At 42.3% G+C, this 14773-nt stretch overlaps 1 protein-coding gene across 2 annotated transcripts in view; it reads left to right on the forward strand.

The window, feature by feature from the left end:
• Nucleotides 1-14773, forward strand: part of spdl1 (spindle apparatus coiled-coil protein 1) — a 177549-nt gene that overhangs the window by 79780 nt on the left and 82996 nt on the right. The gene's annotated exons all lie outside the window — the stretch shown is intronic.

The raw sequence follows: 14773 nt of genomic DNA on the forward strand, positions 1-14773 counted from the left end.
ATTAGTGTGAAGGCGAAGGCCTTCATACTTATGTTATTCTACACCGTTCACTTTTTCTTTGGATTGTTTTATATCAGGGCTGGGGACTCGGACTCGGTCGGACTCGGTCATTTTTTGCCGGACTCGGACTCGGACTCGGTGCTGATTTTGACCGAGTCCACCGAGTCCGACAATAAAAAAAATACGTTCAATTTTATTTTCATCATGCTGCTGAGAATGCGCGTAGGAATACTGTCCACAGCCCTGCTTACGATCAAGTTTGAAAAAGAACTTGACAGCATTGAGCGCCGCCGGCGTTTGTCGGCCGCCACCTCGCCAACCGGTCAAACGCGCATGCGCGTGAGGGGAAATCCCGCAAAGGAGGAGGGACAAACAGAGCGATTGGTTTTGCTGGCTTTTTAATGAATGGCGACTGTGACTACGGGGGCCCATTAGGTCCAGAAAAGCTGACAAGACGCTTGCCAAAATGGCAAGGAAAAAATGCACAGCTAAACAAATATATGACGATGAACACAGGACGTTTTTAACAGAGTTAAAGTTGTTTTTTGTTGAACGCTATGGCAAGCCATTCTGCCTGATATGTCGGACGTCATTGGCGCATTTAAAAGCTTCAAATGGTCAGCGCCACTTCAGCTCACTTCATGCCAATATCGATAAGGACTTTGCAAAAGGGACTGAATTTCGCAAGCACAAGTTTGGAGACTTTGAAAAGTCAGGCAGAAAAATAGGTACAGTTTTTCAAAAAAATTACGAAGCACTCAGAGACTGTCACACTTGCATTGTTTCAACTGGCTTGGAACATTGCACGGGCTAAAAAGCCATACAATGAAGTGGAGTTCGTTAAAATATGCCTCAGTGACGTTATTGAATTTTATTTTCATCATGCTGCTGAGAATGCGCGTAGGAATACTGTCCACAGCCCTGCTTGCTTGTTATGAAGACAAATTTAGTTGTTGCGTGCGTGCCCGCGCCTGCCTGCGTGCGTGCGTGCACGTACAAGACCCACAATGCCCCGCGCGCAGACAAGATGGAAGAACCCGGGAGCAGCAAGAGAACAATGTTTTGCCTCTAGATTTGGGGGGGGAAACGGAGCGTAAGTTACGATCAATGCGGCCACGTTGGGTTGCACTTAGGCTAATGTTTACATTATGTACCAATGTCAAAGACGATTATGTCACCCAGCTTATATCATTGATGTGTTTCGATAGTTGTGGGGTCGTCACTAATTATTTGTGTTTAGATAAATGTCTGAGCTATAATGGTGTAATTAATGATTAAAACTTGAAAGTATCTGTTTATTGTATTCGTTTATATGTTTAATAAAGACAAAGCCATCACAAAACTGTTGTAATTATTTAGATTTTGATCTAAATTAGCCTTGAATAAAGACTAAGCAGTCACATGAATTAACAGAAAAAAATGGACAGCCGGACTCGGACTCGGACTCGTGGTCAAGAGGCCGGACTCGGACTCGGTGCAAAAATCCGACCGAGTCCACAGCCCTGTTTTATATTATGTGTTCTATGTGACCTCTCTGCATCCATTGCAGCCTGGTCATCCTGGAAGGGGGATTCTCCCATCTGTGGTCCCTTCTCAAGGTTTCTCATATTTCCCCAAGTAGGGTTTTTTTGAGTTTTTCCTTGCCCTCCTAGGAGTTTAAGATCAGGGGATGTTCGAGAATAATTGTTAATTTTTTGTATATGTGAAGCCCTTTGATACTTGCCTGTGATTTAGGGCTATATAAATAAACTTGACGACTTATTATTAGTGTGAAGGCGAAGGCCTACAATGTTGTCCTAAATGACTGATGATGATAAATAGAATGCACCTGTGTGTAATCAAGTCTCCGTATAAATGCACCTGCTCTTTGATAGTCTCAGGGTTCTGTTTAAAGCGCAGAGAGAACCATGAAGACAAAGGAACACACCAGGCAGGTCCGAGATACTGTTGTGGAGAAGTTTAAAGCTGGATTTGGATACAAAAAGATTTACCAAGCTTTAAACATCTCAAGGAGCACTGTGCAAGCAATTATATTGAAATGGAAGGAGTATCAGACCACTGCAAATCTACCAAGTCCCTCCAAACTTTCATCTCAAACAAGGAGAAGACTGATCAGAGATGCAGCCAAGAGGCCCATGATCACTCTGGATGAACTGCAGATAACTACAGCTGAGGTGGGAGAGTCTGTCCATAGGACAACAATCAGTCGTGCACTGCACAAATCTGGCCTTTATGGAAGAGTGGCAAGAAGAAAGCCATTTCTCAAAGATATCCATAAAAAGTCTCGTTTAAAGTTTGCCACAAGCCACCTGGGAGACACACCAAACATGTGGAAGAAGGTGCTCTGGTCAGATGAATCCAAAATCGAACTTTTTGGCCACAATGCAAAACGATATGTTTGGCGTAAAAGCAACACAGCTCATCACCCTGAACACACCATCCCCACTGTCAAACATGGTGGTGGCAGCATCATGGTTTGGGCCTGCTTTTCTTCAGCAGGGACAGGGAAGATGGCTAAAATTGATGGGAAGATGGATGGAGCCAAATACAGGACCATTCTGGAAGAAAACCTGTTGGAGTCTGCAAAAGACCTGAGATTGGGACGGAGATTTATCTTCCAACAGGACAATGATCCAAAACATAAAGCCAAATCTACAATGGAATGGTTCACAAATAGACGTATACAGGTGTTAGAATGGCCAAGTCAAAGTCCAGACCTGAATCCAATCGAGAATCTGTGGAAAGAGCTGAAGACTGCTGATCACAAACGCTCTCCATCCAACCTCACTGAGCTCGAGCTGTTTTGCAAGGAAGAATGGGCAAGAATTCCAGTCTCTCGATGTGCAAAACTGATAGAGACATACCCCAAGCGACTTGCAGCTGTAATTGCAGCAAAAGGTGGCGCTACAAAGTATTAGCGCAAGGGGGCCGAATAATATTGCACGCCCCACTTTTCAGTTTTTTATTTGTTAAAAAAGTTTAAATTATCCAATAAATTTCGTTCCACTTCACGATTGTGTCCCACTTGTTGTTGATTCTTGACAAAAAATTAAACTTTTATATCTTTATGTTTGAAGCCTGAAATGTCGCGAAATGTTGAAAGGTTCAAGGGGGCCGAATACTTTCGCAAGGCACTGTATATTAAAAGTGAAGACAATTTGCAATTCCAGTAATGACACGAATTTGAAGCACAATTTGTCTTTGCGGGCCACATAAAATGATGTGGTGGGCCGTATCTGGGTCCCCGGGCCTTGAGTTTGACACCTGTGTTCTACACCATCCACTTTATTAGTGTGAAGGTGACGCCACACCATTCACTTTATTATACTTCTTATTGTACTATTTTATTTTCACTTTTCTGTCCTTCTATTCCTTCCACATAATTTATCCAATTCACTCCATTCCACTTTTGACGTATTCCAAAAACTCATGTGATGACCGCTTGCATTAAGCTCATTCCAAAAACTTTTTGCAAGGAGGGCCAAATTTGATAAACTGAAGGGGCCCGGGGGCAATATTTTTTTCGGACATTTTTTAACTACAAACATTTCCTGCAAATACACACTGTTATGAAACAAATTTCATTGTCACAATTGTCTTTATTTTTCAAATGACTAAATAATCAAATATAAGCCACTCAGGCAGATGTGAACAACTCTAAAAACACAAATTCTGCCTTTCATCCATATCTGAAGAGTCAGATAAGATTGAAAAGTGGTATGAAATACCTTAAATTTACATGAGTTTAAAACATTTTAAACGGGAGTTATAAGTCGCGTTTTTTTTTTCATAGCTTGGGTGGGGGAGCGACTTATACTCAGGAGCGACTTACGTATATGTGAATTAATCACACATTTTTACTTGATCATTAACACATTACTTACTTACTCGTATAGTTGATCACTTCACATGTTATTTTCACTTTAAACCGCATGAGGGCGCACTATGGCTGTGGAATAATTGGAACCTCACTGACAATGAGTTCCATTCACTGACTTCCGAAGTCGGGAGATTTAATGATTTGGAGTGACACAGATGATTTGATAAACTTGTTATTTATGTCATAGTTATTTGACACATAGTTTATTTAGAGTAGCAACGTGTATGTTAGACTTCAGTAGTTTCCGATTTTCTAGGGAGGCCATGAAGGCGGGTGGGGGGGGCGGAAAGAGCGATCCAGGGCGCTTGCGTGTGTTGGCTCATATGTTGAGCTCTTGATTTGTGAAATAAAGAGCCGGTTACCAAACCCACGTCTTGCCTGGTACTTTGGTAAAGCTTCAATGTAGTTATATACTAGATCTATGGGATAATTGGGGCCGCAGCTGATGACTAAGCTGACGTCAGCGGCACACGTGGGTTCGGAATCGACAGCTGTTTTTGTTTTTTTTGACACAGAGAATGAATATTCCGGTGGATTTAATGATTTGGAGTGACACGGATGGTTCGTTAAAATTCTTGTTTATATTACATTTATTTGATATACGTATCTAGTCTGACGTCAGCAGCCCACGTAGTCCGGCGTCAACAGCTGTGTATTTTTCTTTTTTTTTTTACACCGAGGATAAATATTCCGATGGATTTAATGATTTAGAGCAGGGGTGGCCAACCCGCGGGTCGCGAGCCGCATGCGGCTCTTTGCCGGGTTTCATGCGGCTCCTTTACGTTCGGCTCGCGAGCCACATGCGGCTCCTTGCCGGGTTTCATGCGGCTCCTTTACGTTCATATCAACATTTGTGGGTTTATTTGTTTGTTTGTTTTTGTGCGTGTTCGCTTCGCTTGAGTTCAATATGGTATTTTCGTCAAACACTGCGTGTTCGCTTCGCTTGAGTTCAATATGGTATTTTCGTCAAACTGGGGAGGGGGGATGTGGCTCTTTGCGGTACACAGTAAAAAAATGTGGCTCTTAGTCTCTGACTGGTTGGCCACCCCTGATTTAGAGTGTCACGGATGGTTTGTTAAAATTGATATATCTAGTCTGACGTCAGCGGCACACGTAGTGTTTCCGGCGTCAACAGCCGTGTGTGTGTGTGTGTGTGTGTGTGTGTGTGTGTGTGTGTGTGTGTGTGTGTGTGTGTGTGTGTGTGTGTGTGTGTGTGTGTGTGTGTGTGTGTGTGTGTGTGTGTGTGTGTGTGTGTGTGTGTGTGTGTGTGTGTGTGTGTGTGTGTGTGTGTGTGTGTGTGTGTGTGTGTGTGTGTGTGTGTGTGTGTGTGTGTGTGTGTGTGTGTTTTTTTAAATGACACAAGACGAATATTCCGTTGGATTTAAAGATTTAGAGTGACACGGATGGTTTGATAAAATTGTTTATATTATTGTTATTTCATACATAGTTTATATATTGTTGTATGGGCCTGTAGAAAAATTTGAACTGCAACGTGCCGCTGACGTCAGACTTGTTTACATAAAGGACAAACTCGATCCATGGCTTTAATGATTTGGAGTGACACAGATGGTTTGATAAAGGTGTTATTTATGTTATAGTTATTTGAATAAGTGTTAATGTTACGTCAGGCCTGTTCTCAGCTTCCCGTTTGTGTTTGTCACGTTAGCATACCGTATCGTTAGCCTGTTGTTGCTGGTTCATGTATGTTTTTGGTGTTGGATTTTGTCGAATAAATTTCCCCCAAAATGCGACTTATACTCCGGTGCGCCAAATTTGTTTTTTTCCTCCATATCGTGCATTTTATGGCTGATGCGACTTGTATCCGGAGCGACCTTTAGTCCGAAAAATACGGTAATGCAAAGTTGTCTGTTATTATTAAAACTTAAAACAAGTGAGGCGGCTTGGTGCCACACTGGTTAGCACGACGGCCTCACAGTTAGGAGGGTGCGGATTCGATTCCACCTCCGGCCCTCCCTGTGTGGAGTTTGCATGTTCTCCAGGTGCCCGCGTGGGTTTTCTCCGGGCACTCCAGTTTCCTCCCACATCCCAAAAATATGCTTGGTAGGCCGATTGAGCACTCCAAATTTTCCCTAGGTGTGAGTGCGAGTGCGAATGGTTGTTCGTCCCTGCGATTGGCTGGCAACCAGTTCAGGGTGTCCCCCGCCTACTGCCTGATGACTGCTAGGATAGGCTCCAGCACGCCCGCGACCCCCATGGAGACAAGCGGTATAGATAATGGATAGATGGATAGATAAAACAAGTGAATTTTGCTCTTCCTATTTACAATATCTTTCAGAAAGTAATAGTTTGTGTCACGTCTGCAGGTTCATAACATAGATAACATCGACAGTATTAACATGGCCACTTCGTAGCTTGCTTTAGTAATATTTACTTTTGATTTACAGCCCCACGTGTAGAATCGCTGTTGTGATGCCAGTTCAGCTTGGAGCTGCTTTACTTTATCAGCGCGGTCACTCCCTGTTAGCTTGTCGTATGTGTTACCATGTTTAGTCTGAAAGTGTCTCTTGAGGTTGAAATCCTTAAACAAGGCAACCGTCTCTTTACAAATTAGACAAACACAATTGCCTTGATTTTCCGTGAAGTATTGTAATTCCCATTTCTCTTGAAAGCGATGGCCCTCAATGTCAACTTTCCTCATTTTCTTTGCAATCGCCATGGCAAAAATGAGCGAAGAGGGGAGGTGCTGCCACCTTTTGGTAATAGAAGAAATTACAGTTTCAAGTTTTATGATTTTTTTCATTCAGTTTGACAGTGCAGGCGGGCCATAAATAATACATTATAAGAACGAAGTTGCGGGCCGTATGAAATCTGACCGGGGGCCGGATTTGGCCCGTGGGCCAGACTTTGGACTAAGCAGTGTCGCTAGCTCGTATAGTTTGTGCCGGTTCTTTCTCTTTAATGCTCGCTATGCTAATAGTGATTACCAGGAGGCCTCCTTATCAGTTTAACTATTTAATGTATGCCAGAAATATCGAGACACAGCTGTGAAGCCTTCTCTGCGAGATTGCTGAAGATGGTTGAACCATGTTGGTAGGAGAGCCCTTACGCCTTGAAATGGCTCTCCCATCCTGGCTCTCAGCGGTGATGTCCAAAGCTCCCATCCAGTTTCCTCCTGGAGAGCAGTTGTCGTTAATGCATTCGTGGGTCTTGTTTTCTTGGATGAAACACGTGTAGTCCATTCCAGGTAGCCTTTTGGTTTCGGCCATTTGTGGCATCTGTCGTCCTCCAACAGTCACATTGTGATTAATCCAAAAGAGTTCGATCACAGATTCATTTCTGCGAGTCCAGGGCGGTAGGGGTAGCGTCACTGACCGTGACAGCACGGTGTTGATATCCAACTCCTCCCATGGATGCCATACATTTCGCTTCAGTGACATTCATTGCTCTGGCCTCCAAGTGAACTTGTGTGGAGTAAGGGGAGTTTTCGAACACACACATAACATCCCTCGTGTGTGTGTGCTCTCACAGTGACCTTTACATACCGGTACCAAGTGTTGGTTTCATATGGGTTTCTGGGGTCTCATGACCAGTCCTCAAAGTTCTCATCGTGTGACCATCGTTTTCCACGGTCAACATTGTCACTTGGTCTGTTCAGATGTGTCCATAGACCATAGCATGCTCCAACCACAACGCAGCAGAGGATCCACCTGGCATCTGGAGCCCCGTTGCTACTAGGAAGACAGGGACACCGAGACATACCCCCGCCTAGCGGAGTGGGGATCGTTGTTCGCAGACTTCGCCACCACCCCGAAATGAGGGGTCCAGCACTCCCTGTAGCTTGCAGTGGCTGAGGTGAATCCAGCTGGGCCGTTCAGCGATTTTCACTGCGGTGGGGGAAGTCAGCAAGACTTGGAATGGTCCCTCCCACCATGGCTGGCCCAGTTTGTTCTTTTTTACGACCTTTACGTCGTCTCAGTCTCCTGGCTTGATGGGGTTGTCGACCTGTGAGGATGGCAGATCAGGCGGCAGTAAATTTGCATTTGACACATCTGTCAGTTTGAGTGCTCTGTTCATGCTATCTGCCAAGGAATGTTCTTCGTCTGCTTTTTGCAACTCTTGCAGTCAATTTTATTGCCCTTTTGAACTGGGCAGCTAGGAGTGTTTGCGGGAAGAGCTTGAGCACAGGGGCTTTCCCATTTATTGCCTCCTGTTTTAAAGGAGATTCTCCGCACTTTTCAATCATCTTCCGATTGCTTCAAGCAAAAGTTTGAAAAGCTTGAGAACATTTTAACTTAATGGTATTGTGGTGAATTCTCTTTGATGGTCAGCTGGTCTTCCTCCTCACACGCCCGCACCCACACAGGGTGTGCGCATAAATGCACACACACCGAGCGCGCACACAAAGCTCAGACGAACGACAACAGCCTAACACAACTTTACAGAGATTACGCACGAACACAGAACACACAGACAAAGGGATTCTATACATCTCTCACGTAGCTTCTTTTGATAGAACCTCCTATTGGTAACTGTATAGCGGACTGTTTAGCATATAATCCCTTACTCAACTCCCTTGCTTCTACTTTCCCATGTCGGTGCAGTCGTAAGTGACCCCTATTGCAGTCATTGTCTTGTTAACTGTCGCCTTGTGCGACTCCTATGCATGATTGTGTGAAAGTCAAAAATTGAATGTATCCAACTTTCTGACCACCCAACCTCCACTGTGGTGCAACGAACTTACTATTTTATTGAGTAGGTACATTGAGCAACCTAGCTTCCTCTTGACTGAATTCACTTTAGTCCAAATGTCCTATTCCAAAATGTATATAACTCGACCTCTACTTCTTAAGCCCGACGAGCCAAAATATCAGATGTCGCTCTTGTTTCCTACCGTTTTAGCCTATTTGTTCTATCCAAATCTGTTCAGTCTCTGATTATGATGCTTTTCTCTGTAGCTCTACGCATTATTTAATTTTTTAACAAATCTCCTCAGTTCTGTACAACCCAGTGCACAATGAAGCTCCCTTCCACATTGACCCAAGCTCCACCAAGTTTGGTAACGCCACAGCAAGGAGTGCGATTTGGTCGTCGGACACTTCAAGTCCATATCTTTTGCCGCACCTCACCCTCTCAAGTTGGTGTTCTTTTGTTGTTGCTTCAGAGCCAACCCATCCATCACTCTCGAATGAGTCCATTGTTCAAATGAGTCAATTTTCATCATTGTGAGTTCCTCCGCTTCTCACTTTCTTTTCTCGTTCCCGAGGATGTCGTCTTTCCTCCGGAGTGCACAACAACAGTCTTTCCTTGTCCTTGCCAAAGGTCAAAGGTGCCTCAAAGCCAGGCACCGTTTTGTAGTCGTCCACGGCTGCAGGCGGAGTCTCGGGATCGAGTTTCAGGGATCCTGGCACTGAGAGTGACAGACTTTGACATCAAACTTGTAACCAAATGTAGCTGCTGCAGTCAATTCGCTAGTAACGTTTGTTTACCAAACTTCAAATTCTCCTAGTAACAACGATCTCGTTATTATATTGTAAGTCCTGCAACTCATCCTATTTTCGAGCTACGTTTCGTCTATAGTTCCAATTTAATGGAACAACACGTCTTCAGTATCATTATTCAAAATTAACTCATTGAGGTCTGCGTTCCACATCTAGCCCTGATCTATGTCTTGACCTCTCAAACGTTATTACCTGTGTCATGATTGCTCAAAAATGTGACTTAGAATATGGTGCTGTGAATTTCCAATCTCCCTGATCAATTTGGATCCCGCTTCTTAGCTCTTCTTTCTCATGCTCCTGTTAGCCTGCAATTGTCCAAATCAATAATGTTGTTTTCTTTTAACTGTCTTTCTTTTGAACCTCTAAATCTCTCGTGTTGCTAACCTATCTACACCAGGAAACCATTTAAAGGGTCTTAAAGAAAGGACCAACAGATTACTCCCAATATCTCCTCATTATTTATGAGTTAGCCCCCCTTTCCTCACTCGGGTGCATATCTTGTCAGTTGTTAATGGAAACCAGATGTGTCTCGTGCCAATGAGTCTACGTTCATGGACCAAGGCCCAAACAATCCCGCACGAACCTGACCCGAAACATGACCCGGTCACACTTAGGCTTACTAGTGAGATATACATTGCATGATACCAGAATAAAAATTTACCACAGTATGACACCAAATGTATTAGAAAATCCATATGTCATAAAGTGTTGTATTATTACTATCTTCCACTATCTGTCCTACTCACTCCCTCCTTCTGAGGCTTGGGAACGCCCATGCCTCACACCTTGACAAACTTTTTGGGAGAATGTGTTCTTTACTACATATGATTCCATCATCATTCAATTTGACTTTCTTTCCAAAACGCTTCTCAATTTCTCAGTTCACACATCTTCTGCATGTGTTACTGGTTCTCCAGTTTTTTCTCTAGTTAATTATCAATCCAAAAGCTACGTTTTTCTTTTTAGCATTTAACTTACCGTAATTTTCGGACTATAAGTCGCGGTTTTTTTCATAGTTTGGGTGGGGGGGCGGCTTATACTCAGGAGCGACATATATGTTTTTTTTTACAAATTTTTACTTGATCATTAACACATCACTTACTTACAAGTATAGTTGACCACTTCACATGTTATTTTTAGTATAGTTGATCACTTCACATGCTTTGATATCTTTATCTTGAACATATTCAAAACATGAAAAATAGAGAGAAAAAATCAAATAAAGTAATTAATACTTTAAAGCGCCATATCCTCTGGACATGTCCTCTGTCACCAGGATGACATAAAGGACGAGAAATTTGATCGATGGATTTAATGATTTGGAGTGACACAAATGGTTTGATAATATTGTTGTTTATGTGGTAGTTATTTAAAATATAGTTTATATATCGTTGTATGGGCCTGTGGAATAATTTGAACTGCGGCGCGGCACACGGCATTGTTGACAAAGGACGATCGATAAAATACGAGAAATTTGATCGATGGATTTAATGATTTGGAGTGACACAAATGGTTTGATAATATTGTTGTTTATGTGATAGTTATTTAAAATATAGTTTATATATCGTTGTATGGGCCTGTGGAATAATTTGAACTGCGGCGCGGCACACGGCATTGTTGACAAAGGACGATCGATGGATTTAATGAATTGGAGTGACACAGATGGTTTTATAAACGTGTTATTTATGTAATAGTTTTTTTTAAATAACTGAATGTTACGTCAGGCCCGTTCTCAGCTCCTCGTTTGTGTTTGTCACGTTAGCATACCGTATCGTTTAGCCTGTTGTTGCTCGTTCATGTCTGTTCTTGGTGTTGGATTTTGTCGAATAAATTGCCCCCCAAAATGCGACTTATACTCCGGAGCGACTTATATATGTTTTTTTTTCACATTTTTGGGCATTTTATGGCTGGTGCGACTCATACTCCGGAGCGATTTATAGTCCGAAAATTACGGTACTAAAAATCATTCCATCAAAGTCGCTCTACTAATTTTCCATAGTAGTCGCCAACAACTTCAACCATTCAACCTGTATTTTCCTTTCATTCAGGCAATCATTCATCAATGCTCATTTGCATCTCCACACAGTCTCCAAAAAGGAGTCTTTCCATCACATTGGTCCCAATTTATCCACGCTCACCACACAACATTCATATCCCATTTTCAACTCAGGGTTCCTGATAGAACAATCCACCAATCCAAAAAAAAACTCAACTAAAAAAAACTACTGGCAAATTAATCAGAATTTTTTCTTTGTTTTTAAATTTGAAGATCTCAATCTCTCAGATTTAGCTCGCATATAAAAGTTTGTATAATTTTATAACACCATCAATCAATTATTCCTATTAAATGTAGCATTGCAATGTCTTAAATTCACAATTTTGCTTCTTCCAAATCCGGAAAGCATGTTCTGTCGTTTTTTTTTTTTTTTAATTTCTCCTGAGGGCTCGACACTTAACATGGACCAGTGTGGATCAGTTTCTGCTCGCAAACAGATTTCTCTCTTTTCCTCTCATTTTCATCTTTCAGAATCGTTTCTGTTCTGCGGTGCAAATTGGATAGACCACAGTCTAGCAAATTTCTTTACACTAAAAGTTTAGCCAATTTTCATAATTTTAACACATATGCACACACATACACTAGCTCTCGTGCGCGGAAGGTAGGTCCCAGCACCAATGATTCGTCACAGGCTGGCCATTTCCTGCAGTCGATCATGAGCTGGTCCCTTCCACGCACACGAGGACAGCACATTCTAATTTTTTATTTATCTTCTAGAAGCAAGTTGCATTTATTTACCACTTGATTTGCAAATTTTAACTTTAGTGTGCACACAATTTGATCTCTGGTCATTTGTCATTGGGCATACAAACAGCATTGTCATACTTCTTGTATGGACAGGAGCTCTAATAATCTAAAAAATGTTCTAATAATCTGACAATGACATGTTCTGCTGTCATATGGACATCCGTTATTTCTTTCTCTGTATGAACTTGAGCGGTCAAAGGGGAGGAAGCTTGTGATGCTGAAAATTTGACTTTTCCTCTGCCTCTTCCTCCGCCCTTTGATTGGTATTGTTTTGCAAAACGACACACTCTTGCAAAGTGTCCTCGTTTCCCACAGTTCCAACAGGTCTCTGAATCTGATGGGGATTTTGAATTGTATGGTGGCTTGCGACTTTGTTGGTCTCTAACTCTTCCTCTGCCCCTTTGGGAATTTTGGAAGAATCATCTAGATGAAATACATCAGAACTTTCGCCTTTTTTTTTATACTCGCAGCCTCATCACTTTTCACCTTTCTATTTTTCGTCACATTTCAACTTTCCTTGTACGCCATACTTTTTCTTCCACTTCGGCATGTATTGCATACAATTAAGAAATCTACTCGCCATGAACTTCTCATCTCCTTCAAGAGCTAGAGATTTATCGTTCCTTTTTCCCATCTTAATTTGGTATTTCTTTTTTCGGTTTATACAATTTTTTCAAAAATTTTCTTTCTTTCTTTGAGGATCCTCAATGCAGGTTTAAATAGACCTTTCAACAAATTACTAGCCTGTGTTATTGCCGTGGATCAATGCTAGAACTGCTTTTTAGTCAATTTATCCTACCAGTCACACTCTCAACCACACAACTTCCATGCAAACAGCTTGGAAAAACAGACAAAAAAAATAATCTACGCCCTTCTTCAATTAAGAAAAAGAAGCTTTGTTTTTTCTTAGCCCGTTCCTTCCACTGGGACTAGAATCCCAGCTGTTTCTTAGCTTGGAAAAACCAAAGCCGTATATCTCGTGCACCTTTAATTTTTTACGCGTTTCATAGCTCGGACAAACCAAAGCCGTATATCTCGTAGCTCGGACAAACCAAAGCCGTATATCTCATAGCTCGGACAAACCAAAGCCGTATATCTCGTGCACCTTTAACTTTTTACGCGTTTCACAACAACACAATCACACAACTTTAGGGCTTTAACTTACTTGTCCCCTGGTTCGTTGCACTGCCGGATCCCGTCAATCCACCTCTGTCAGACGAAGGCAGACTTAAGATGCTGGCCCAGTGAAGAAATTCTCTTCCCAGGACTTTCTTTTCCAGGTCCTCCTAATGGACGCTGGCTTGTCGACAATGCAGCACGTCCTCCTCCGTCAGCCAGATGGCGGGTATGAGAGATCCGGGTCACGGCACCAAAATGTTAGAGTGGTGCTCACTCTAACTTATTTTGCAAGAACCACACGGGAGACAGTTTGCCCTTTTAGACACCTGCAGGTGGAGAGTCCATTTGTCGCTGTGCGTACAGCGATGGTCGAATGAGGTCTGACTCTGGCCTCTTGCAAGAGCCTTTTTATTAAGAGAAACAGGGTGGGGGTGAGAGTGGACTGGATAGAGAAAGCCCTTGACCTCTAGTCAAAACATAGCAAGGGGTGTTTTACGACGTTGTGTAGGATGGGACAGGCTAGGTTATTTATTACAGGTTACATTCCAACATAATCATCCGATCAAGATAGTTTGGAAAACCCTGACACCTTGTACTTTGGTAACGCTGCAATATAGTTATATACTAGATCTGTGGAATAACGACGAGGCTGACTTCAGGGCGCACGCGCGGCGTTGTTGACAAAGGACGAGGAATTTGATCGATGGATTTAATGATTTAATATTGCACGCCCCACTTTTCAGTTTTTTATTTGTTAAAAAAGTTTAAATTATCCAATACATTTCGTTCCACTTCACGATTGTGTCCCACTTGTTGTTGATTCTTGACAAAAAATAACATTTTTATATCTTTATGTTTGAAGCCTGAAATGTGGCGAAATGTTGAAAGGTTCAAGGGGGCCGAATACTTTCGCAAGGCACTGTATATAATATTTGATATATAATTTATATATCGTTATATGGGCCTGTGGAATATTTTGAAGTGCAAGTGCTGTCAGCGGCGCGCACCCATTGTTGACAAAAGACGATCGATGGATTTAATGAATTGGAGTGACACAGATGGTTTTATAAACGTGTTATTTATGTAATAGTTATTTGAATAACTCTGAATGTTACGTCAGGCCCGTTCTCAGCTCTTCGTTTGTGTTTGTCACGTTAGCATACCTATTGCTTAGCCTGTTGCTCGTTCATGTCTGTTCTTGGTGTTGGAGTTTGTCGAATAAATTTCCCCCAAAATGCGACTTATACTCCGGAGCGACTTATTTATGTTTTTTTTCACGTTATTGTGCATTTTATGGCTAATGCGACCTATATTCCGGAGCGACTTTTAGTCCGGAAAATACGGTAGTAGCCACGATGCTATTTGTGGTGACATGAGCAACGCATGGATGTTTGGCTGCTTAGAATAGATGAAAAGAATGGCCACACAAAATATACACTTTTGGGCGTTTGTGAGTGCTTGAAATCAACAACTGCAAACTATATACCCCTTCTCAATATGGCGACCACGTTG

The sequence above is a fragment of the Syngnathus acus genome, chromosome 10 (assembly GCF_901709675.1).
Source record: "Syngnathus acus chromosome 10, fSynAcu1.2, whole genome shotgun sequence".
Lineage (NCBI taxonomy): Eukaryota > Metazoa > Chordata > Actinopteri > Syngnathiformes > Syngnathidae > Syngnathus > Syngnathus acus.